We start from the raw sequence: 25,800 nt of genomic DNA, 5'->3' as shown, positions 1-25,800 counted from the left end.
TTCCTTGTGTGCTCTCCTCATGAAGCCTCTAAAGTTGGGTTAGGCTCTACCTAGGTTTGATTTCTAAGTTAATTATATGATGGATTCGATTCTAGAGTGAAATGTACTTAAATTGTCCTTGTCAGTCCCCTCTTAGTTTGCTAGACCCTTAATCCTCACCCATCGCAAACTTATTCAGATTGAGTTCAATTCGAGGGGACACAACTTCCTTTATTCACATAGAGATGAAAACCATCATGAAGACTATAAGGTGTGTGCCCCGAAAGTGTTCGACTATCCTACACGAAGGTGAAAACAATCACAAAGGTATATCTTCTCATTCTTACTTACAATGGACAAAACGTGTAACACCCTTAACATGCATTCATACCTAAATACAAGTTAAGGATGTCACACTATTTTTGTATAACATTTCCTACTTGAAGACGATAAAATTTTGTTTCTTTTAAACTTTCCAAATTTAACATTTTTTATTAACCTATTTAATCACATAAAATCATAATGAAATATTTAATTTTCAATTCACATTCGTTTTCATGCAACAATTAGGCAGTTCAATAATATTTAATATCACAATTAAAAAATGCCTAATTTAAAAATCAACCGATTAATCTTTATAAAATAATTTATTATTGCACTCATACATAACCACTTATCATATTTTCACCTTTCGTTATTGCACTCAATAACCTATTATTGCACTCATACTGTACGATTTTATCACAACTATTATCATATATTTTTACATCACCATATATATATATATATATATAACATTTGTAATATCTATAATTAAATTTATTTAAATATCTCCTTTATGGTTGTTGATTACCACCATACTGGTACCCGCTGACAACAACTATTACTATAATGTTCGCATTATGCACACATACTAATCATTCATAATCCAATCCAAACCAATATAACTTTTTCTATAAATCATTCAGTATAAATTAAGCTTTTCATATAAAACTTTTTTTGCAATATAATAATTAAACTTGTATTGTCAAACTATTCCTTTTTCCATACTATCCATTTCCCTATATTATTTCTTTCACTGTGTTGTTCCTCTTTCTAGTACTATTTCTTTTATTATAATATATATTTTATTGTGATATATCTTTTATTGTATTATTTCTTTTAGTTTCATTTTATATCCCTATATATAATCATGAGAATACATGGTGCCCGAGTCAGTCACGAGTATTCTGTACGGTATGCAGTATAAAGTGCCAGTAATAATATGACACATTCAATGCCGAGTATACAACATAAACTGTCAGAAACAGATTGTATCCATGGTGTCAGACAAAAATATAGGTGGCGTAGAACACAACATCACTATATTGTAATCAGAAATCAGATATGGCAATTCACAATGTCAATACATGTGAAGACCAGAACGCACATAACGCACATGTAGCGCTAGATTGCACATAAAGTGTCAAACAGATGTACACGAATGTACCATATAAAAAAATAGATATAGAATCATTCCACTTTGTGTACCACAGACTCTCAAGTCATATATTATTTCAAAACATATATCGGTACTTTAATTAACGATATAAGCTCATATTCTTATAAAAATCTAAAAATACGGTAATACTTATCTGATACTAATTTTTTCTCTTAACCAACATTTACTTAACTTTTAAAATTTAACCTTTCAAGTCCCTCTAATAATTATTTATCACTATAATTTACTTAAACTTCACATAAACTTATACTCAATTTCTATTTTAACCCATAATTTCTCCATATTTACAGTTTAACCTTTTAACGTTAACATATTTCCAAATTAGTCCCAAATTAATATTTTAACATCAGAATCACCATTTTATTATTTACACTTCAAGTGCTTTAATGCTCATATTTACTCAATAACGTTCAACTCATAATTTCGGTAATTTACATTTTGGTCCCCAAACTTTAACAAACTTACTAATTAACCCAAAATCAATATTCCAACATTAAATCAACTTTACAATATTTAATTCCAATATAGTACTTAAAATTTTAAAGAACTAAACAATTTCTATTTAAGTCCTCAACCTTTTCTAATTTTGCGATTTAGCTCTTATATATTTTACAACCTTCTAAATTTGATTCTAATCAATAATCTAACCATAGGATGAATTCTTTTAGAATTTATTTTAACTTTTGTAATGCCCTGAATATCGGTTTAGTAGTTTCGTGTCAACCCATTAATTTATTTAATATATTAATTATAGCATGAGGGTCTATTGGTTCAAATATGAGTTTAATTGGGTAAGAAATTAGCCTTGTAGAAGACAAAAAAGGGATTTTTATGCTTAGAGAGAACACATGAGGACCTAGAGTGTAATTGTACTATTAATAAAAAAATATGGCTAATTTGGTGAAGATTTTTTTTGTTTCACGTTGCATATTTTGGGTAATATGAATATCCCTTTTTCCTCTTATATCCCAACAGTTCTATTTTTCTCATATCCTCCTTTCTTCTTCATTTCTCTTCAACCAAGCAAGAACAAAAGGAAAAAGTCTTCACATTTCTTCATCTATTTTTCAATCCAAAATTTAGAGATAAGATTATTAATATAGGGTTCTTAAGATTCATGAAAAGCTTACCATTTTCTCCAATGGTTTTTTAGCTTTATGAAGGTTTGAAGGAGGATTTAAGCTCCAAGAGCTTCTTTCAATGTTTTCTTTTGATTTCCTTATGTTATAGTTGTTATTTAACAACTAGTGTCCCTTCTTTTCATGTTGGAATCAAGTTCTGGCTGTTGGTTAGTGGAAGGATGGTTCAAGAACCCCCATAAAGCAAGAGGTTGACAAGGTTGGTTTTTAAAGGATCTAGAATGGTATTCGAGTAGTAATGAGTTGAAGTAACACACTATAACTCTTCCTTACTACTTGTATATCATTTAAATGAATGTGCTTGCTTGTATAGGGTAGGAAGAACATGTGGGGTTTGGGTTCTTGATTTATGGTTATGGGCGTTTTGGATGTTATTATAATGTAAAATGATGTATAATGACTCTTATATCTTCCATAAGCTTTAATAATCAACTTAGACCTTAGAATAAGTATTTAAGATGAGTTTGGGGGTGTTTTTTGAGCAAAACAGTTTAGTTCTGAGCGATAGTATCAACATTGTATGAACAATATCGATATTATTCATGTTTGGGGTGAAAACAAGTTTTTTAGGGCTTTGGTATCGATACTAGAGTATTGGTATCGATACTGACCTCTTGGTATCGATACTGAGGGTTGTAGTATCGATACCATATACTCGGTGTCGAGATAGAATGATCGGTCTCGATGCCGCTGGGTCTCCATACCGAAAAACTAGTCTCTATACCAGAGGACTAGTATCCATAACAAAGATTGAGTATCCATACCAAAGGTTTGATATCAATAGCTAAAGTGGTTGAGTGACTTCATGATATCAAATAGACTTAAGAGTGTGGAATCTAATATCGATTAAGATAGAGTATCTAGCTTGAGTGTGTAATATTACTAAAATGCCCTTAAAGTCAAAATTACCAATTTACCATTATGGGCCTCAATGAATAAAATTGCCAATATGAGTTACTTATGTATGACAAGAATGTATCAATCATACCTCCAATTCAAGGGTGAATCGAGGGAAAATATAATGAGAATGGCTACAATGTCGCCACTAATTAGCTAATATGAGTCAAACGTCAGACAATAGATAACCCAACAAGTGAATAGTAGTATCATGATTCTAGTTTGTCTATGACACATGTAGTTTTTTGTAGCCATTTTAATATGCATGATTGGTTTAGTTGGGTTCATGAAACATTTACAAGTAATCCATGGTAAATTATGTGTTTGATGTTCGTAAGCATGAAAAGTAACTCCTTTTGACCTCTAATATCTCAAATAAAACTCAAATAACATTTGTGAGCCTTAATAGGGTGAACGGGTGAGTTTAAGATACATTTCGTACCTAAAGTAAGGCACTTCAGTCACGAGTATCGGTAATGGAATAACGGTACTGATACTGTACTTTGAGTAGTGTAAAAACAAGGGTATTTGTGAAGCTATTATTGATACTCCCTCAAGAGTATCAATACTCATGGCCCGATTTTGACCCGGTACTTTGAGTAGTGTAAAATTTGATATCTTTTGACCCAGTACACATCTTATGAACGTAAATTTCATATCATACCAGTACGAATTATGATGCACGTAAATTTCATATCATACTGGTACGAATTCCGATGCATGTAAATTTTGGAATCGTACCTTATGCTCGACTATGTCCAGGATATGAGCTTCCACGTAAATTTTAGACCTTACCCCGACCTCTTAAGTATCCAAGATAGACTAAGGGCTTTAAGTTTTGATGCACGTAAATTATAGTTCTTACCCTGAAGATATCACGTTCTAGATAGGCTATTGTGTTGTCTGAGATGCACGTAAATTCCTCCAGCCACATTGCTAGACCTATCTTATGTTTGTTGATATACTTCTGACTATCCGAGGTAAGTAAGGTGTTGTCCAGAGATGCATGTAAATACCTCTAACCATAACAATAAACTTACCTCAGTATGTTTTTGAGTATATTCGTATGCACGTGTCCCCGTTTATCAGCATAATCATTTAATAAATATGTGTAGTATGCTAGAGGTATTGTGTGATGCGAGGCTAACGAGCTCAGCATTTAGAATGTGTTTTTTTGTAGATTTCAAGTTCGTGATGTGCGATAGGACAACAACATCATCATAGGAGTCTCAACGAGTACCAGAGTACAATGATGATGACCTAGTGGGTATGTAGAGGTCATGATTTAAAATGAGTCAGTTTGTGATATTTTAATTATTTAATCTATTTATCAAGTTTCTAAATTTGGGCCCCATTTTTGTAAAATGTTATGATTTTATACCTTGTATAAATATTTTGAAGTAAGTATGGTTTCAAGGAAAATTTTAGGGTAACCACTTCGGTATTTTCGTGTGACATTCGAATTTGTGGGATTTGGATGTTACAACTTTTCTGTTTTATTCAACGTGGTTCGTTTTGCCATTTAATTCCAAATTCAAGCATTATAAGACAATATCAATGATTCCAACAATGTATTCAAATTCTATTCATCAACTTTATACAAAATTCTATTTCAGGCCCATAATTTATACAATCTTGCAATTTGATCCCTAGTCTTCACGATCTTACAAATTGCCTTTTATTTAAGTTTCAACGATCACAAATAAAATTCCAACCTTTAATTAAAACATAATACCTCAATATTTACACAATTTTCACTTAATACTCTATCTTTTCCATATTTATGGTTTGGTCCTCTAACTTTACCAACTTTCCAAAATGATCTAATTTTACATTATATTTTCAAATTCAACATTCTAACTATAGATTCCAATATAGTATATTATCTATTGAATAATTGAAATTTAGTCTCTAAGTTTCTCCATAAATTTTGAATTTGAACCAAATCAACATTTCAATATCAAATTCATTACTCCAACATTCAATTTCAGCATTACACATTAATCACTATATTTCTTAAATTATGTGAATAGGTTTGTATACTTTCAAAAATTTTCTAATATGACCTAAATCATATTTGAAATCATATAGAATCTCTCAGACATCATTTCTAAACCTTGTATAATTTTCCCATAATTTTTCTTTATTTTCCTCCCGTAGGCCGAATTGAATAAAATGTCTTAAGCTTGATTTTCAACATTATTCAAACATGAATTCATATTCTAAACAACATTCCCATTCATAATCAATTATTTCCATATCAACAACAATCCAAATTCAATAATTTCTCATTAAATTCAACAATGGTCGAGTTGTTTATAAGCAATTCTAATTGGTTTTAATCATTATTCAAGCTTAATGTAACCTTTTGAGTTGTAACCAAAGGTTACCACTCCTCTATTTTTGTCGTTAAGCTTTATAAACCGGCTCTTGTCTCCGGTCATGTGTCTTGAGCATCCACTATCAAGAAACCATGAATTTGAACTTGTATTTTGATCCTTGTAGTCATGCTTCTTTTCTTACAAACATAGTTTAATTTTTTATTTTTGGTACCCAAATTCGTTTGGGTCCATATTCATTAGTTCCTAAAATCCTAGTCCCCTTGGGTATCCATTTGTGTAAGATATCCTTATCTTTAGTAGTAATGAGTTTTTAGGAACCCATATACTTCTAACAATTTTACCATTAGAGATTCTTTGGAGACCTCTATGATTGTAGTTTTTAAAACTTTTTCTAACAAAGTTGGATTTTGAACTTTCTCCATTTTCAAAATGTTTTGTTCCAACTTTATTGAAAGAAGTTTTAAGATCATCAATTTTTTTTTATGAACATCATGAACTCTTGAAAGTAAGTTATGCAAATCAATATTTTTCTTTTCAAAATCTTCAATTTTGATTTGCAATTCTTTAATTTTACCTTCAAGATCATCTTTGGTCTTGGATATGAGATCATTTTCATTTTTCAATTTTCAAAATAACATTTTTGTATTTCAAAAATAATTTCTCATAATCCGAAGCCAACCTAGTATATTCCTCTACTAACTCATCAAAAGAATAATCTTCTAAATCAAATGAGTTAGAGGTTACCTGAGAATCTTCCCCTGTGGCCATCAAGCACTGGTTCACTACATCTTTTTCCTCTTCATTTGATTACTCATCATCATCAGCTTAAGTAGCTACGTGTGCCTTGTGCTTCTTCTTGGATTGAACTTTTTTCTTTAATTATGGGAAATTGTATTTGACATGCCCGAGCTTTTTGTATTCGTAGCAAATGATAAGGTCCTTCTCCTTTTGTTCATTTTTGAAGACTTCATTTCTTTTGAATTTTCTTCCTTTGTTGGGCTTCATTAATTTTCTAAACTGTTTGGCAAATAATGTCATTTTTTCATCATCGTCGTAATCATCAGAATCACTCTCAACTTTTGTGGATTTGAGAGCAACTCCAATGTTTTTCTTCTTCTTTGTCTCGTCATTCTTCTCGAGGTCTACCTCATCTTGAATCATCATTTCATACATGAGGAGAGAACCGATGAGTTCATCGAAAGTTAAAGACTTTAAGTTTTTAGCTTTGATGATCGTCGTCTTCTTCGATTGCCAAGCTTTAGGCAGAGAATATATTAACTTCCTCACAAGCTTCACATTTGGAATGATCTCTCCATATGATTTGAGGCCATTGACAATCACGAAAAATCTATCTGATATAGCTTTGATATCTTCATCTGGTTTCATCCTGAAATTCTCACAGGTATGAGTTAGAAGACTAATTTTAGATTCTTTTACCTCGTCTGTGCCTTCATGAGTGATTTGTAGTTTATCCCATATTTCCTTGGTGGTTGTACAAGATGAAACTCTCTTGTATTCATCTGGTCCAAGAACCCAAAATATAATATCGATAGCCTTTGAGTTGAGCTGGAACATTCTTGTCTCTTATTCACTCCATAATCTTGAATGAGTGGATGGTATGATGTATCCATCTTCCACGATATTCCATGCTCCCATATCACTTTCTTGAATGAAGTACCTCATTATATTCTTCCAATAAGCATAATTTGCTCCATTGAAGAAAAGAGACTCGTTGAAGGGCATTGAACCAAGACCGAAGGCGACATTTGAAGTGGAGGCCATTGATGACTTGAATATCAATATAACTCTTTATGAATCGACTCAAGAGGTGGTTAAACCTTCAAATGAGTGTATCTCTGATACCAATTGTTGAGTTAATCGATCGACAAATCGGCCAAGAGGGGGGTGAATTAGTAATAAAAATTTCGGTGGAAGCTTTTGCAGAAAATTGAAAAAGATTGCACAACAATTGGTAACCTTACAACTCCCTCAAGAATTATACCCCAAATTCTTGAGAACACTCTCTCCCAAAGAGAAAATTACAAATTTTGAAAACTTACAGTAAACCTCTCAAGGCAAGATGTTTGCACAATTCTAGAACAAAGAAAGAACACTCAAGAATGAATTCAATTGAGAACAATTGGTGTTCTTGAAATCAAAATGAATATTAAATGAAAATAGGCTTGAAAATACTCAAACGATAAGTTCAAGGCTTTCTCTTTGATTCTCTCTCAATTCTTGTTTTTTGTTGTTGATCAATGGCACCTGAGCTTGTTTAAATATACCTTCAATTGATTATGAACGTTGGGGATCATTGGTGAAGTCAATAGAGTCGTTATGGTATATTTTCCACTTGAAAAATCTGTTAAAAGAGTAGGTGTATCGGTACACTCAGTGTAAAATTCAAATATTTCGACCGTTGGTTGACCTAGTGTATCGGTACGTTTAGGGTGTATCGGTACACTAATTACATTCAATGTTTCTCGGAGCCAGGGGGTATCGGTACATCAGCCAGTGTATCGGTACACAAAATGCATTCGATGTTGGGGGTGTATAGATACATCAAAGAGTGTATCGGCACCTCCTTTTGTAAAAATCATTTTGGCTCGATTAAGGTTCGAAATACTTTGTAAAAATTGTTTCAAAAATATTTAAAACTAAAACACAATTTTACACTTAAGTAAGGATTGAAATTAACATTTGAAAAACTTGGAGTAATATTTTTGATATTCTAATAATATAATCGAATATTTGAAAATCGGATATAAAATCTTAAAATTCATTTATACTTTATTTGTTATATCGAAACATCAAACTGTTTTCAACATAAACTATAGCAATAATATTTCTAACCTTTTTTCCATCATCCTTCAATTTTTCCTAATTTTTCGGTTCAATCCGTTTATCATAATATTTTATCAAACTTTATTGATTAATAATTGTTTTTACACATACTTCATACCAAAATCAGAATTCTGTATAGAATTCATTCTTAGGGATGAACTATTTGTTTATAGAATAACATTTCTTTTTAGGAAAATTAACATCTTAGTCCATAAACATTTCCCAAATTTATACATTGGCTATTAAACTTTCAAAATTTGTATTTTAGTCACTAGTCAAAATTTAGGTATTATAGAACGGGGTTTTGCCCCAATGTTATGATAATGCACATTCACTATGTGCTAAGGAAAAGCAAACAGATCAAACATAAAAAGGTGTGATAATTCATTATCTTCTAGAAATAAATCAAAATCTTGAATCAATAACAAATGATTAGTACAACTATTTACAAGTGAAATAAATTGCAAGTGCAAACAAACATTATTTAAATAGTCAAGTGATCAAAGATTAAATTAATTCAAATCCAGAATTTTCATTGAAAAGACAACAACTAATTGACTAATGGTTGGCTCTTTAAATGTTCCCAGTGGAGTCATCAAGCTGTCGAAACATTCCCCTCTATAAAAAAATTAAGGGGTCTCCTCGACTAAATTGAGGTTTCATTTAAAAATAAAATAAAAATATGATTCGATGAGTCGCCGCCAATATTTGATTAGGGTGTGATTGGGCATCCAAAAAGTTTGTCATTTTAAAAAAATTTAGATTTAATTTTACTAAAACAATGCTTTTAGGTCTACGTGTCAAAGGATTGAGCTCGAGAGAGTCAGTTACATGTGGGTAAGAATTAGCATCCCAATGCCTTAAAGAGGTAGCTAATTAATTATTTAATTGTTTTTACAATAGAAGTTATGAATTCAAATTAAATTTAATTGAAGATCCCCTTACAAGATTTTATTCATCGTCGAATTTAAAAAGGGAAAAGGGAAAAGGGAAAAGGGAAAAATATCATCAAGCAATTTAAAAATTCTTTAATTGTACATATTTCGAAGATATGCATGAACGGAAACAAAAATAATAAATTAATTCTAAATCGTGAATGCTTTAGAAAGGGGAAAAAAGATGTTTGATTATTTAAAGACATTGAAATCAGACTTTTTATACGTTTTAACAGTAGTTTTCGGTAAAATTTAAATCAAAGAATATATTTTTTCTAGCTCTTAAATTTTAAGTGAGATTGTTTTTTACGGTTTAACTTAATGGGACAACCTTTCATTTTAAAATTATAGGAAAAACATTTTCATGCCTTAAGACTGATTTTACAACAATCTTAAAATAAAGAAGTATTACCTTTAGTCTTGTTATTTGATCGAATAAAATTATACTTATGAGAATATCGTGTATTATGCAAAAATAATGTCATGTGACCAAATTAACAAACATATTTAAAAATAGTACTTCTATGTATATGCCAAGTCATTTAATGAATAAAGAGTATGAATATATATAAGCTAAGTGACTTAATGGATAATTGTAAATTACCTATATATCGTTAACATGTGTATTATATTAATATAGAAAATAATGAATATAAGTTATAGGGTACACTCGCAGACATTATAAAATATTCATATAGGTTGCAAAACCGTATCTAATGCACAGTTATACATATATAAAAATATAATATAATATGTTTCTATTAATATGGAAAAAAGAATTGATGCTGGATATATTATATAAGAGTATATGTTTGTAAGTGATGTAATACCTACTAATATATATGGTAACCAAAATAAACTATAGGCAAATAATTTTCTAAAATGTAAATAAATTGAAGTTAAGGACTAAATAAAAAAATCTTGCATTGGGACGAAATCAAAACAAGAAGAAAATAATGAGTGAAAGTCAACACAAGTAAAATAGAATTAAAACTAATCAAGGGACCAAATTCCATTCACGGAAAAAAATGAACCATTACAAGCGAGACTAACCCCTAAACTATTAACAACACGATGGTCCAATGTAGGTATGGGTCAGGTCCTGGGTTAAAAACACCAAAACGGTGAAGTTTTGGGATGTAAAGCATTTTTTTAAAATCATCTTTAATTTATTCCTCTCTCTCTCTCTCTCTCTCCCTCTCTCTCCCTCTCTCTCTCCTCTCTCTCTCCCTCTCTCTCTCCCTCTCTCCCTCTCTCCCTCTCTCTCCCTCTCTCTCTCTCTCTCTCTCTCTCTCCCTCTCTCTCTCTCTCTCTCTCTCTCTCTCTCTCTCTCTCTCTCTCTCTCTCTCTCTCTCTCTCTCTCTCTCTCTCTCTCTCTCTCTCTCTCTCTCTCTCTCTCTCTCTCTCTCTCTCTCTCTCTCTCTCTCTCTCTCTCGTTTATACAAATGAACCCACACGCCAACCTTCGTCGATATGCTCCAAGGATCATCGTTGACCACCACCTACAATGGTCGAAATACTCAAAATCGCATCAAAATGTTCTATTTTCCTTTCTAAACCCATTTTTTAGGTCTGGAACTTGTTGTAACATACTGAAAAATAGGAAAATTATTTTAAGATTCGTTTTAACTAAAATTGGATTTTTCTTTTAAAATTAAAAATATGATTTGAATGAGTCACCACCAATATTTGCTTAGGGTGTGATTGGATTAACAAAAAATATGTTTTCATTTGAATAAAATTTATTTTTAAAATTTATTAAAACATCTTTTAGGTATGCTTTCCATAAAAACAAGTTCGGAAGTCGTTTACGTGTGGGGAAGGATTAGCACCCTCACAACGCCCAAAATTCACTAATTAGACGATTAATTATTATCTCTGCAATTGAATTTATGAATTTAGACTTAATTTAATTAATAATTTCATTTTTAGTTAAATAAATACAATGTTAATTTAACCTACCAAAATTTTAGAGAGAAAATTAACGATTCATGCATCTAACTGAAGAAAGTTAACCACCTAATATAAGGTAGAGTGACATCCCCTCATTTCCAACTAAAGCGGTGAATAATTGGGTTTCTTCTAAAAATATCATGTTAAATTGTTAACATTTCAAAGTTTCAAATCAAAGGAAAACATCACCGAATATAAGGTAGAGTGACAATTTTCCCTTATTCGGAATCAAACAAGAAATATTATAATCAATTATATTCATTTATATAAGTTATGGAACAAACAAAAGTCTTATTAAATGAAATTATCAGTACTTTTAAGATAGACAGTGGATGTTCAAATATTTATAAATACTGAAACTAAACCTCTGAATAGGGTCGAGAGGCTAATTTCCGATAAATCTAAATATGGTTATGTTTCCCTTTCTATCCTCCTGATCAAATTTTAAAAGTAATTATTTTTTATGGTTTCACTAGAGGATATCCATTCATTTTAAATTATCAAATTAAACTACTCAAGTGGATTAAGATAACTCTTTCCGGTAAATTAAAATAAATGTGCATTGCCTTTAAGTTTATTATTAAAAAAGTTGAGTGATGTGAATAAGGCTATCATGCTTATCAGAATAAATTAAAATGTCATGCGAACAATTAACTTCAAATAGTTTAATCCCATACTAATCATGCTCGAATTACTAAATTAATTAATCATTTTAAAAAGCAAGCACATAAACATATCTCAAAAAAAAGTTAATTAATAGCAAAGCAATACTAAAAAATAAAACATAGTGCAAATAAATAAAACTTGACATAAATATAACAGATAAAAACTAAAAATAATAGAAAATAATTAAAAAGAAGTAAACGACTTAATTATACTAAAAAGAAAAATTATAGGGACCTAATTGTGAATTAACGGGTGTAACACCCTACTCTAGTACGACCCAAAGACCAATGAATTAACATGTCACACGGGACCATCGAAGTGGCTAACCCAAATTTTTTTCTTTTAAAACTGATTGTAAAACCATATGATAAAATCTATCTATAGTAAAATAAAATATAACATAGTACTCTCTCCGTCCCACTAAATGTGTCTCTTTCAGTTTTTAAAATTGTTCATTCAAAGTGTCCTAATAGAAAAGTCAACAAACAACAACACTTATATTTCCATTTTCTTACCCTTATATCCCACTATTTGATACCTATCAAAACAAATATGTCAAATCTATCAATCACCTTTTAGGGATAAATTTGCCATTTCTCTTGGTCAAATATATCTCCTAAAACTATGTGCATAGTCAATTTCATACACAAATAATGGGACAGAGGGAGTAATAAAGTTTACAAATACAGGGGAGCTCCCACAATACTCAAATCAAATTCAATACTGAGTTGAAAACAAAATAGAGTTACATCTGAATATAATGAGTCTATAATAGTACATGCCCACTAAACTAATTCATGATGTAGTCTGATGCCTCGTCTAGACTGGAACTACTGTTGAAGATAACGCTCTGTTACTGGTCACAGAAACACATGTTGAACGCTGAGCTTACGAGCTCAGTGCCACACTAATAATTATATTGTACTACATGTATTCGCTAGATGAGCATGCAAGTGGCATAAGTATATGAACATATGATATATTGTATGAACTGTTGAGTAGGCATCATGGTGAGTCTAAGGGTTCTGCATCTCAAAGCTCACAAAACCCTCTAGCTTTCCTGAGATACCCTCGGTTATCTGAGTTGAGATCCATAACTAAATTGAAGACGTATACTCGACCAACTTATTCCGTCGAGTCTTGGGGCATCTACACCCAATTGGCTACTAAAATGCCTTGGCATTGACTAGATATCCAACTGACTATCGTATTTTGCTATTGAGACTTGGGTGTCTTGGTTGTTTCTTGATTGTCAAACAATGCTAGTTTTATATAATCCTATTTGTTACTGTTTCTAGTTATTCTGAGATTAATTATTATTCACACTTTTATTTGTTGATAATCTGATGTTATTGGGGCTCTTAAGTCTAATCCCATACTCATTCTATTATTTATCCAAAACTATCCACTGGTACCAATACTGACCCTTGAGTATCGATACCTACCTTTTGGTGTCGATACCTAATATCAATACTTCTGGCTAAGTATCGATACTCTAGTGGGGGTGTTGATAATGTCATGAGTATCGATACCAAAATTTGGTTCGATGTTTTTAAAAATACCTCAGTATCGATACCCCTACTGGGAGTATATATACCCTACAATTGGTATCGATACCATACATGAGTACTAATACCAAAAATGCACACTAGAATATCGGTCTCAATACCAATCATGTGAGTCTCAAAATCGGGAACCTAGTATCGATACTCCCTGAATGAGTGTCGATATTGTTGATCGCTTGTGAATGTATATACTAAGGCAAGCAAATCTGTGCAAGTATACACAATCGATGAAAGTAATATAGTAGTAAGTAGAGTTATCATCTCCTCAGGGATTGGTGGGAATTATTGATGTTTTGCTATAGTTAGAAATAGGTATCACGAACTAGTCCTGAAATTCTTGTCGAAACAAAAACAAGTAGTACCAAAGGAAATAAACAAATGGGAAAGTATTGTCTAGGCAAGAAATATTGTGAAGTATGGTGTGCATAAAAGTTTAGTCAAGGCAAGGAAAAATTGTAAAAAGAACGAATTAAAATTATTAATGCAATTAAAAGTGTTGGGTTCAATATATTCAGAGAAACCTCACACACAGACTTCTTTACAGAGCATTTAGGTTGGTTTTACTAAGGCAAAAAGTTATTCTATGTATAGAATGGCTTAGTGTGCTATACTTAAGACACCCGAAAGGATTACTGGAGTATTAAAGAATGGTTGCTACAGTAATACTACTTGAAATGAACTACAACCCTTGGTTTGTCAAACTGTTGTTACAGCAATACCCCTCAGCGTAAACTACAATCGTTTCCTATCCTACTCAAGTAGTTACCCCTTTTAGTCGTATTAAACCCTCTCTTTATCTCTCAAGTAGATTAAAACCTCACCATCCCAGATCAGTCCCATTGTTCACATATATCTTTCCTAACTCTCTCGATATCATGCATCTATTCCTAGAAGAATGGCAATCTCTCCAAACTCTTACAAAGTCTAGGAATATTTTGTCTAGGAACAAGACAATCTCTCAAAACTCTTACAGTGTCAAGGAAAAATATAAAAAAATGAACAAAACAATATTAAGCATAAACAAAATTCTTCATTCAATAACATCAATAATATTTCATCAAAACCATAACCAACACCAAGTAAAGCAGTTCATGGTGCGAAAAATATCATCCAAGAAAAACTTAGGAAGAAAAACTCCCAAAAAGAGCTCTGTCGTGATATTCTGACCGCCAGCACGCCTGCTCTAGCGGCCAACCTCTCTCGAGGGCCTGGCCACTGTTTCGGTGAAGTCTGGCTATGGAGGGCACCAAGGACGGTCGAGTGGGGGAGCGGTGGAAAATAAGGTGTTGCAGCCGCTTATTGCAAGCCTAAGTTAAATCCTCTCCTTTCTTATCTTCCCTCTGTACAGCTATAATGAGGTATTTATAATGGGAATTTCTAGGGTTTTGTGTCCTTGGAAATTCCCTAACTACCCTCATTAACTTGCCCATATTATGAATGGAAAGGTGGATGGAACTGGTCAATTTTCTTGAAGGGTGTGATTGTACGTGAGGGTAAAGCTAGGCAAATGACGTCAGTAGTTGTTGAGTCACATTAGTTCTGCAAGATAAATCTTGCCTCGACGAGATAAATATGTTTCTCGCTGTAGTCTTCTTATGTTCCTCTAGCCCTGGGAAATAATTTTTATCTTGGCAAATAAATTCTTCCTTAGTTATTTCCTTCATCAACACAGCCAACGAAGAACCTTCCTCCTCAGCACCATCAATTAAGCCAAATAAATCTTGCCTATGCAAAACTTATCCAACATATGCAAATATGACCTAAGTGTAACTAAAATCCTATGACAACGACTTTTAGATACACAATAATTTGAGTAGAAAGATAGAAAACATAGTGTTTTTACAGAGTTATCATACCCCCAAACTTAAGCTATTGTTTGTCCTCAAGCAATGGATAATAAGAAGTAGAAAAATAAATTGCCATGGTAAAGCAAAAAAGTTAAGACAATCATGTGGTTTAAAATTTCAACCATCAGCAAAAAGCTTAGCCTCAACATGGTAGACTGTATGAGAAGTCAAGTACCTTTCCTAAGTTATGACTTTTTGTAAGTGTGTGTGCGTGCTTGTATAGCAGTCTATGCCTTAACGTGGTTAGAAAATTCCTAAGTAAGCACTTCTAATTTGTCAAGGTATCAAATTATTCATCAACCTTAGTTTCACTCCTAGTTATTCAACATGTGTCTTTAACTTTTTTAGCATACTTCAAGGGGAGTCAGCTCGTCACAACTACCATCTCACACTCTAGGTAAAAGGGAGCATACCTTCCACCCCTAAACTAGTCAGACAAAGTTATCTCGTAACTGCTTTCATTCACTCATATGTCAAGGTAACCATTTATTTAAGGTATATATATATATTTGGTCTTTCCATCTCATAAAGGAGTGTCCCTTTTATAATTATGATGAGGCAAAAATAAACACAATTCAAAATAGCAAGGAGTTTAATTTAGCTTTTTAAACATTTAATACCATGACGTGCAAAAAAGTTCTTTCCTTAAAATTTTCTATATACCTTAATCAGAGAAAACATACAATCATGTTTAAAGAGTCACAAAGAATCAAGTCCTAAGGTCGGTTCTAGCCTTCAACAATCATGTAAAATATTTTTTCCTAGGCAATAAAATTTTCTTTCATCATCGGACATCATCAATATTTTTCAACACTATCCTAATAAAATTCATGCCATGACAACAAATATTTCAACCAATTATTATCACAAATTCAAAAACTAAGTACGGAGTACAACACCTCCCCCAAAATTGAGGGATGCATTGTCCGCAATGCATGAATACGAATGCAAATGCAATTGAAAATTACTCTAAAATGCGAATGCAAATGCAATTGAAAGAAATATTACCTCATTGTGGTGGAGTTGCTTAACTGGAAGTGCGAGTTTTGCGTCGTTTGAGAGGGGGGGATTTTGGATCCAGTATCTCTTGAAAGAAGCAAAGAGGGAGATGACTTAGCAAGACGACCAGTTGTTCTCTTGATGCGACGCCGTTTGCTCGGGGCACTAGCCGGTGATGGCTTCTCCTCAATGTGGGTGGGATCAGCAGGGATGTCTTGAGACTGGCTTGCTTAGGGAGGAGTAGAGGATTCTCACGGCGGTAATGGAGGGTTCTGAATGAAAGTTGCAAAAGCAAAAGAATGAAAGGCTGAAGAAAAAGTTGAAAGAAAAAATGGTGAGGAGAAAGAGGACACATACGGTTTTGAAAAAAAATAGTGGGTAATGGGTAGTTTCTTGGGGTAAAATGATAAAAATGAAAGGGAAAGGAGATATGAAATTAATTATGATATATTTGATTTGACTAAAAGAATTAATAAAATAAAGAGAATATATATTTCCCTCTTTAAAAGTGTCATCAAAACCAATTTGATTAGGGTTTCTCTCCCTCCCATGCATAAGCTTCATCCATAAGCTGCCACATGTACCCTAATTACAAAAAGAAACAAACATATAGAATAAAATAAAAATAAATAACTAATATGGAATAAAATAACATAGATTATTTATATACAGATGCAAATTTTTCTTACCTAGGCAACCAAATTTGTTCAGGAAATAAGGGCAAACTCTTGGGTATCGTGAAGTAACGATGCCAGTTTATCATGCAAGATGGGTGCTCCATTGTATGCCTTCAGTCATTGACCATTCACCTTAAAGGTTGACCCATCGTCCAAGTTCTTAATTTCTATTGCTCCATGGCTATGGACTTGATGTACGATGAACAGTCCTGACCATCTAGATTTCAACTTGCCTTGGAATAGCTTGAGTCATTTTGTAGAGCAATACTTGTTGTCCAGGAAAAAATTGCCTAGGCAAAATTTTTCTTTCATGCCATATTTTCTTCTATTCTTTAAAGAGGTGGGCATTTTCATACGCCTGAGCTCTAAATTCATCAATTTAATTAGCTCTAACAATATTCTTTCTTCAACGAGTTGTACATCGATATTGAGTTTCTTGATTACCCAAAATGCTTTGTGTTCCAATTCCACAGGCAAATGGCACGCCTTTCCATATACTAGCTTGAATAGTGACATTTTGAGTGGCTTTTTAAATGTTGTTCAGTAGGCCCACAGTGCCTCATCAAGCTTTTGTGACCAATATTTGTATTTAGGGTTGACCACTTTCTCAAGATTATGTTTGATCTGCAATTAAAAACCTCAACATGCCCATTAGTCTGTGGATGGTATGCCATAGCAATTCTGTGACGTACCCCGTATCTTTTCAGTGCATTGAAAATTAATTTGTTGTTGAAGTGAGTAACTTCATCGCTGATAATTGCACGTGGTTCTCCAAAATGTGTGAATATATTTTTGTGTAAGAATTTCAACATAGCCTTGTAGTCATTCAGAGGTATAGCCACGACTTCAACCCATTTGGAAACATAGTCTACCTCTAAGAGTATGTACTAATTACCAAAGGACTAGGGGAAAGGTCCCATATAATCGATCTCCTATACATCAAAGAGCTCAACTTCCAAAATGTTTTGCCATGGAATCTCATTTCTCTTTGATATGCTCCCAGTGCACTGACAATGATCATATGACTTAGAGAATTCATGTGCATCCTTGAACAAGGTTGGCCAGTAGAAGCCAGATTAAAGGACCTTAACAGCAGTCCGCACCCACCAAAGAGCCCTCCACATGGGATGAATGGCAATGAAATAAAATCTCCTTATGTTATTCTGTAAGGATGCACTGTGGATTATTTGGTCGCCGCATTGCTTGAATAGGAATGGTTTATCTAGTAATAGTGGCGTACATCATGTCTGAATTTTTTTCCACACTGGCTAGATAAATTTGAAGGCATAACACCACTAACAAAAAAGTTAACTATGTCAGTGTACCACGGCACAGTCATAGCAAATAAAATTTTCTCGTCAGGGAAATCCTTATGAATATCCTTCATGTCATGACAAATGTTTTTGTTATCTAGCCTAGACAAGTGATATGCTACTTGGTTTTCAGTACCCTTCATATCCTTTACCTCTGATTCAAATTTTTGCAATAATAATATCCATCTAATAAGCCTAGGCTTTGCATCTTTTTTATTAACTAGGTACTTAATGGCAGAGTGATCAGTGTGTATGATAACCTTAGTTCCTATAAGATATGGCCTAAACTTATCAAAAGCAAATACCACTGGAAGCAATTCTTTTTCAGTGGTGGTATAATTAAGTTGTGCATCATTAAGGGTAGGACTAGCATAATAGATGAAATGGAAGATTTTACCTTTTCTTTTCCTTAACACTGCCCCTACCGTATAGTCACTTGTATCCCACTTCAACTCAAAAGGGCATCCCAGTCAGGTGGTACAACAATTGGTGCCGAAGCAATTTTTTTCTTCAGATCAGTGAGTGTGTTGAAACATTCATTATTGAACATGAACAGTTGATTTTGCTGAATCATAGACACAGAGGCTTTGAAATCTTTAAAAAATCTTTGATGAACTTCCTGTAGAATCCTTCATGCCCTAGGAAACTTCGTATGCCCTTTATAGTGGTAGGTGGAGGTAAATTCTCAATTACATCCACTTTGTTTGTGTCCCAATACAATTCCTTCGGTCACCATAAAATGACATTTTTCCTAGTTTAACACAAGGTTGAACTCCTCGCATCACTTTAGCACTTTAGATAAATTGTCAAGGCATCAGTCAAAGTCATCGCCCGAGACGGAGAAGTCATCCATAAATATTTTCATGAAGTCTTCCACCATATCTGGGAAAATGGCCATCATATACCTCTAAAAAGTTGCTAAAGTGTTACATAGTCCGAATGTCAGTCTTCTAAAGGCATAGGTACAATACGGACATGTGAAGGTGGTCTTCTCCTGATCTTCAGGTACTATGGCGATATGATTGTATCCAGAATATCCATCCAGGAAATAGTAGAATGCCTTGCCTACTAACCTATCAAGCATTTGATAGATGAAAGTGAGTGGGAAGTGGTCTTTCTTTGTTGCCTTGTTGAGCTTCCTGTAATCCATGCATATCCGCCAGACCGTGACGATTCTTGTAGTCAAAATCTCATAATTCTCATTCTTAACCACGATCACACCACCATTCCTTGGCACGCATTGCACCAGACTGACCCATGAACTATTGGATATGGGATAAATCACTCCAACATCCAATAATTTTATGATTTCCTTCATCACAACTGTTTCTATTTTTTGGTTAAGTCTCCTTTGTGGTTCCACAAATTGCTATGGTTATATTCTAATTGGATCTTGTGCATGCATATTGTAGGGTTAATTCCCTTTAAATTTTCCATGGTCCACCCGAGATTTTTTCTGTGTTATGAAAAAACATTCAACAAACATCCCTCTTGCTCGGGGTTAGACTAGCAGAAATTATAACCGGTAAAGTTTCATCACTACCTAAATAAGCGTATTTCAAATGTGATGGCAATAATTTAAGTTCTAAGGTGGGTGCATGTTGTAGTGAAGATTTTGGAGGAATAAATTCATTGAAATCAAGGGGTTCGAATCTCATACATGGTCTAACTTGAAGTAAACTAGATTGTTCTTCTTCCAATGAATTTTCTTCAAACTCTGTACGTCATCTGCTCTCAATATGTCTTTCATTTACTTCAATCGAGAAAATTTCGCCTAGGCAAATATTTTTGTATGTTGCATTTAGAAATATTTCACCTTGGCAACAAGTATTATGTTCCTCATATTGTAAAACATCGTCTTGGCCAAAAAAAATTACAGTCTTCCTTTCGAAGAATTTTATCTTGGCAAAATTTATCATACTCATCATGATGTAAAAATTTGCCTTTACCAGAATTTTCTATTCCAGCTTCCTCTAATGAGTCAATGTCTTCAATGTAATAGCATTGTTAAGAATTATCAACATATTTAAGAGTGTTGAAGACATTGATCGTGACGCTTTGTAGCTAAGAATGGATGTCCAAGAATAATAGGGGCATTTTCATCGGCTTCACAATCTAAAATGAGGAAATCAGTTGGAAAGACAAACTTTTCCACTTTAACAATTACATTTTCAATTCTGCCCTTGGGACGAACATGTGACCGATCAGCTAATTGTAAAATCACAGTGGTTGGTCGAGCATTACCCATTCCAAGCTTAAAAAATATAAACTTGGGCATCAGATTCATGTTTGACCCCAAGTCACAAAGAGCTCTTCCAACATATCTATCAGCGATGGAACATAGTATAAAAAGTTTCCTGGATCTTTTTTCTTCGGTAGAAGTTTATTCATTACCGAACAATATTCTTTTTGTCATGGCAACAATTTCTATTCTTTTTACCTTTCTATTCTTTGTGACAATGTCTTTCAGAAATTTGGCATAAGAAAGCATTTGCTCAATGGCTTGAAGTAATGGAACATTGACATGCAACTGATCAAGGACATCAGCAAACTTTCTGAACCAATTCTCGTCATTATGTTTCTTCAATCACTGAGGGAAAGGTGGTGGAGGTGTAATTTCATCCTCTACAGGTGGTGAAGCAACTTTTTCCTTGCCAAATATTTTTTCACCATTAGTGTGTTGACTTGTCGAACCGTCGTTTCTTTCCGTCTCCTTATCTAAATCTGCATGTTTGGCATTCTCAGCTTGATTTTTAGATTCTTCATGTGTGGTTCCTTGGCTAAATTTTTTGGTTGCTCTCCCTAAACTTATCCTCAAGATTAATCTGAATACCACTCCTCAACGTGAGCGCACTGCATTGCTCATTTCCAAGAGGCGTAGTGACCCAAGTGTCGCTAGGGAGACTTCCTTGTGGGCGCGAATGTAATGTCGTGGTAATTTGTCCCACTTGATTCTTCAATGCCCTCAATGATATGCTATGGCTTTGTAATAGAGTTGCTTGGCTTTGCAACAGATTTCCTTGATTCTTGATTGTTGATGAGTGTTCGTGTATCAATGTCTTTGTTGAAGCCATAAAATCTTTTATTGAGGCCATAAATTCCTGCAATGAAGCTTCAAGAGTGTAGAATTTGAAGACGGTGCATTACTTTTATTATTACCTTTCCATGGCATCTGTTGATGTTGCAAACTTGAGTGTTCTGAAACGTTTTGTTGTGGCCTGTTAAAATTGCCTGCATAATTGTTATTGTTATTGTTATTCCCTTGATTACTCCATGAAAATTTAGATGTTGTCTCCATCCAGGATTGTATGTATTGGAATAAGGGTTGTTGTTGTTGTTTCTATTAAAGTTACCCACAAAATTGATGGACTCCTGATTTTTTGGGCATTCACTCTCATGATGGTTTCCTCGGTATAAAATGCATGCTGAGTTAGTTTCCTTGACTTCTTTCACCTCATTAGAACACTACAAATTTTTAAGCATTTTAGTTATAGCAAAAAATTGGGAAGAAATTGAATCCTTACTGTCAAGCTCATACGCTCCAGATATTCTATTATCAATTCCAAGCCTTGCAGATGAGAATTGATAGTCATTATTGGCTATCTGATCAGGGATATCAAAGGATTCGTCGGGTAATTTGTCGAGCAAAGTCCCATTTGCCGACGCATCTAAGATCATGAGAGTAGGTGCATTGACTCCATTGTAAAACATCATGACTTGAGTCCAGTCATGGAATCCGTAGTTAGTGCACTTTCAAAGAAAGCTTTTATATATGTCCCAACACTCATACATAGATTCCTCATTGCCTTGGCGAAAACTCGTAATGTCATTACAAAGATGGGTGTCTATGTTGGGCGGGTTGTAGCGAAGCAAAAAACTTTTGTATAAGTCAGCCTAAGATTATATTGATCCAAAAGGGAATGCACTATGCCAAGCTCTTGCTCGGTCACGTAGAGAATAAGGGAACAATTTTAGCTTTAGTACATCTTCATGCACTCCTTGTTGCCTGGACGAATCACACACTTTAAGAAAAACACATAATGTTGTTTAGCATCCTCATTAGGCGAGCCACCGAATTAACCGATGGAGTTTAGCATATTGAACATCACCGATTTAAGTTCAAAATGGGTTGTATGTATTTCAGGTGCCACAATTCTAGGGTTGAGATCGTCAAGAATCAGATTCAAATGATCTCATATTACTCGTGGTCTTGCAGCATCTCTAGGAATAGTATTTGCCACAACATCGGAATCTTCCTGATCTTCCATATTATTCTCATCTTGATATTTCAGTCGAATCATATAATCTCTGGCAAGTTGGTTACATCGCCTTTGTTTGATTGCTTTTTGTTCTCAGGGTCAAATGGTTCTAATGGTTTACCAACAGATCTCAGGGTCATACAATGACAAAAACCTTCAAAAGAAAATAAGAAAATAAATAAGTTAAACTAAATAAATAAAATGTGACAAGAAATAAAAATTTATTACGGAATAAATTATCAAAATTCCTCCAGTTGCCAATCCCCGCAACGGCGCCAAAACCTTGATCTCTTGCGAATGTATAAGCTAAGACAAGCAAATATGCGCAAATATACACAATCAATGCACGTAATATAGTAGTAAGTAGAGTTATCGTCTCCTCAGGGATTGGTGGGAATTATTGGTGTTTTGCTATAGCTAGAACTAGGTATCACGAACTAGTCCTGAAATTCTTGTCGAAACAAAAACAAGTAGTACCAAAGGAAATAAACGAATGGGAAAGTATTGTCTAGGCAATAAATACTGTGAAGTATGGCGTACAGAAAAGTTTAGTAAAGGTAAGGAAAAATTCTAAAAATAACAAATCAAAATTATTAAGGCAATTAAATGTGTTGGGTTCAATATATTCAAAGAAACCTCACATATACAAACTTCTTTACGGAGCACTTAGGTTGGTTTTTCTAAGGTAAAAAGTTATTATATGTCTAGAATGACATAGTGTACTATGCTTAAGTTGCCTGACAAGATTACTGGAGTATTCAAGAACGGTTGCTACAACAGTACTACTCGGCGTGAACTAAAACCCTTGATTTGTCAAACTATTATTGCGGTAATACCCCTCAGCATAAACTGCAATCGTTGCCTATCCTAATCAAGCAGTTACCTATTTTAGTCTTATAAAACTCTCTCCTTGTCTTTAAGGAAGATTAAGACCTCACTATCCCGAATCAGTCCTATTCTTCATGTATATCTTTCCTAACTCTCTCGATATTAGGCATGTATTCCTAGAAGAATGGAAATCTCTCGAAACTCTTAAAAAGTCTAGGAATGTTTTGCTAGGCACTAGGAAATCTCTCAAAAGCTCTTACAGTGTCAAGATAAAATATTAAAACAATGAACAAAATAATATTATGCATAAACAAAATTTTTCATTCAATAACATTAAACAACATTCCATCAAAATCGTAACCAACACCATGTAAAGTAGTTCATGGTGTGGCAAATATCATCCAAGAGTTAAACATTAAGTACAACCCCTTTAAGCAAATTGGAAATTAAGAACTTAGGAGCCTCTGCCGTGACATTCCCACCACCACCACGCCTGTTCTAGTGGTCAGCCTCTCTCGAGGGCCTATCTGCTGCTCTGATGAAGTCCAGCTATAGAAGGCACCAAGGATGATCGAGTGGGGGAACAGTGGAAATAAGTTGTTGCAGCCACTTACTCCAAACCTAGGGTAAATCCTCTCCTCGATTCTCTTCCCTCTGGGCGGCTATAATGAGGTATTTATAATGGGAATTTCTAGGGTTTTGTCTCCTTGGAAATTCCCTAAATACCCTCGTTGACTTTCCCATATTATGAATGGAAAGGCAGCTGGAAGTGGTCAATTTTATAGAAGGGCATGATTGCACATGAGGATGAAGTTGGGCAAATGACGTCAGTAGTTGTTGAGTCGCGTCAGTTCTGCAAAATAAATCTTGTCTCGGCAAGATAAATTTGTTCCTCACTGTTGTCTTCTTATGTTCCTTTAGCCCTGGGAAATATTTTTTGTCTTGGAAAATAAATTATTCCTTAGTTATTTCATGTATCAATACATCTAACAAAGAACCTTCCTCCTCAGCAACATCAGTTAAGCCAAATAAATCTTGCCTAGGCAAAATTTATCCACCACCTGCAAATATGACCTAAGAGCAACTAAATGAAACTAAAATGCTATGACAACGGCTTTTAGTCACACAATAACTTGAGTATAAAGACAGAAAACATAGTCTTTTTACAGAGTTATCAATTGCTCACTCAAAACACTTTTGTTTTTATCCCTCGTAAGAATAATATATGTACTATTTTTCCAGTACAGATACTCAAACCCAGAAATATCATGTTTTGTACATCAAAAATGCTAACTTTCTATCTAAAGCACCTTATTGAGCTTCTCAATTTTTATTAAGTTTTATGCATGATTAATGAGATCATAAAAGGCTTTTTACACACTGAAAACATCAAAAGATGCATTTACCATGAAAATGATTCATAACTCATGCAACATTCCATGAACCTATCTAATGATCAACATGGGTAGAGTTGAGTTAGAAGTGTGTTACTTGATGTCCTAATCTACTGAAAACTCCCAAAGGCTCAACCAAGAGTTAGTTTCTCCTTTCCCTTAGGCTTCGAACTTTCTCCAACTTCTCTCACTATAGTTACTAACTGGGTTTAGAGGCTAACAAGGGTTTAAGAATACTTCATAGGGCTAAAACTCTCTGAAAATATATTAAAATCTCCACGTTCATTCAACCTCCCACAAAATCCATATTGTCTACCATAGTGAAATGAAGAGATTAAGGGTTCTATTTGAAACTCTAGAGATGTATGTTATGAATCTTACCTTTAGGATTCCAAACTAAGGTTGCAAGGCCACCAAGTTATCATCTTTGTTCTCTTCCCTCTGGGTGGTTATAATGTGGTATTTATAATTGGAATTTATAATGGAAAGTCGGATGGAAGTGGTCAATTTTCTTGAAAGGTGTGACTACACGTGAGGATGAAGCAGGGCAAATGACGTCAGTAGTTGTTGAGACACGTCATTTCTGCAAGATAAATCTTTCCTCGGTAATATAAATTTGTTCCTCACTGTTGTCTTCCTATGTTCCTCTAGCCCTGGGAAAT

Source organism: Hibiscus syriacus, unplaced genomic scaffold (genome assembly GCF_006381635.1).
Source record: "Hibiscus syriacus cultivar Baekdansim isolate YM2019G1 unplaced genomic scaffold, ASM638163v2 tig00110684_pilon, whole genome shotgun sequence".
Lineage (NCBI taxonomy): Eukaryota > Viridiplantae > Streptophyta > Magnoliopsida > Malvales > Malvaceae > Hibiscus > Hibiscus syriacus.
The sequence above is the reverse complement of the archived record's forward strand: the minus strand, read 5'-3'. Positions refer to the sequence as shown.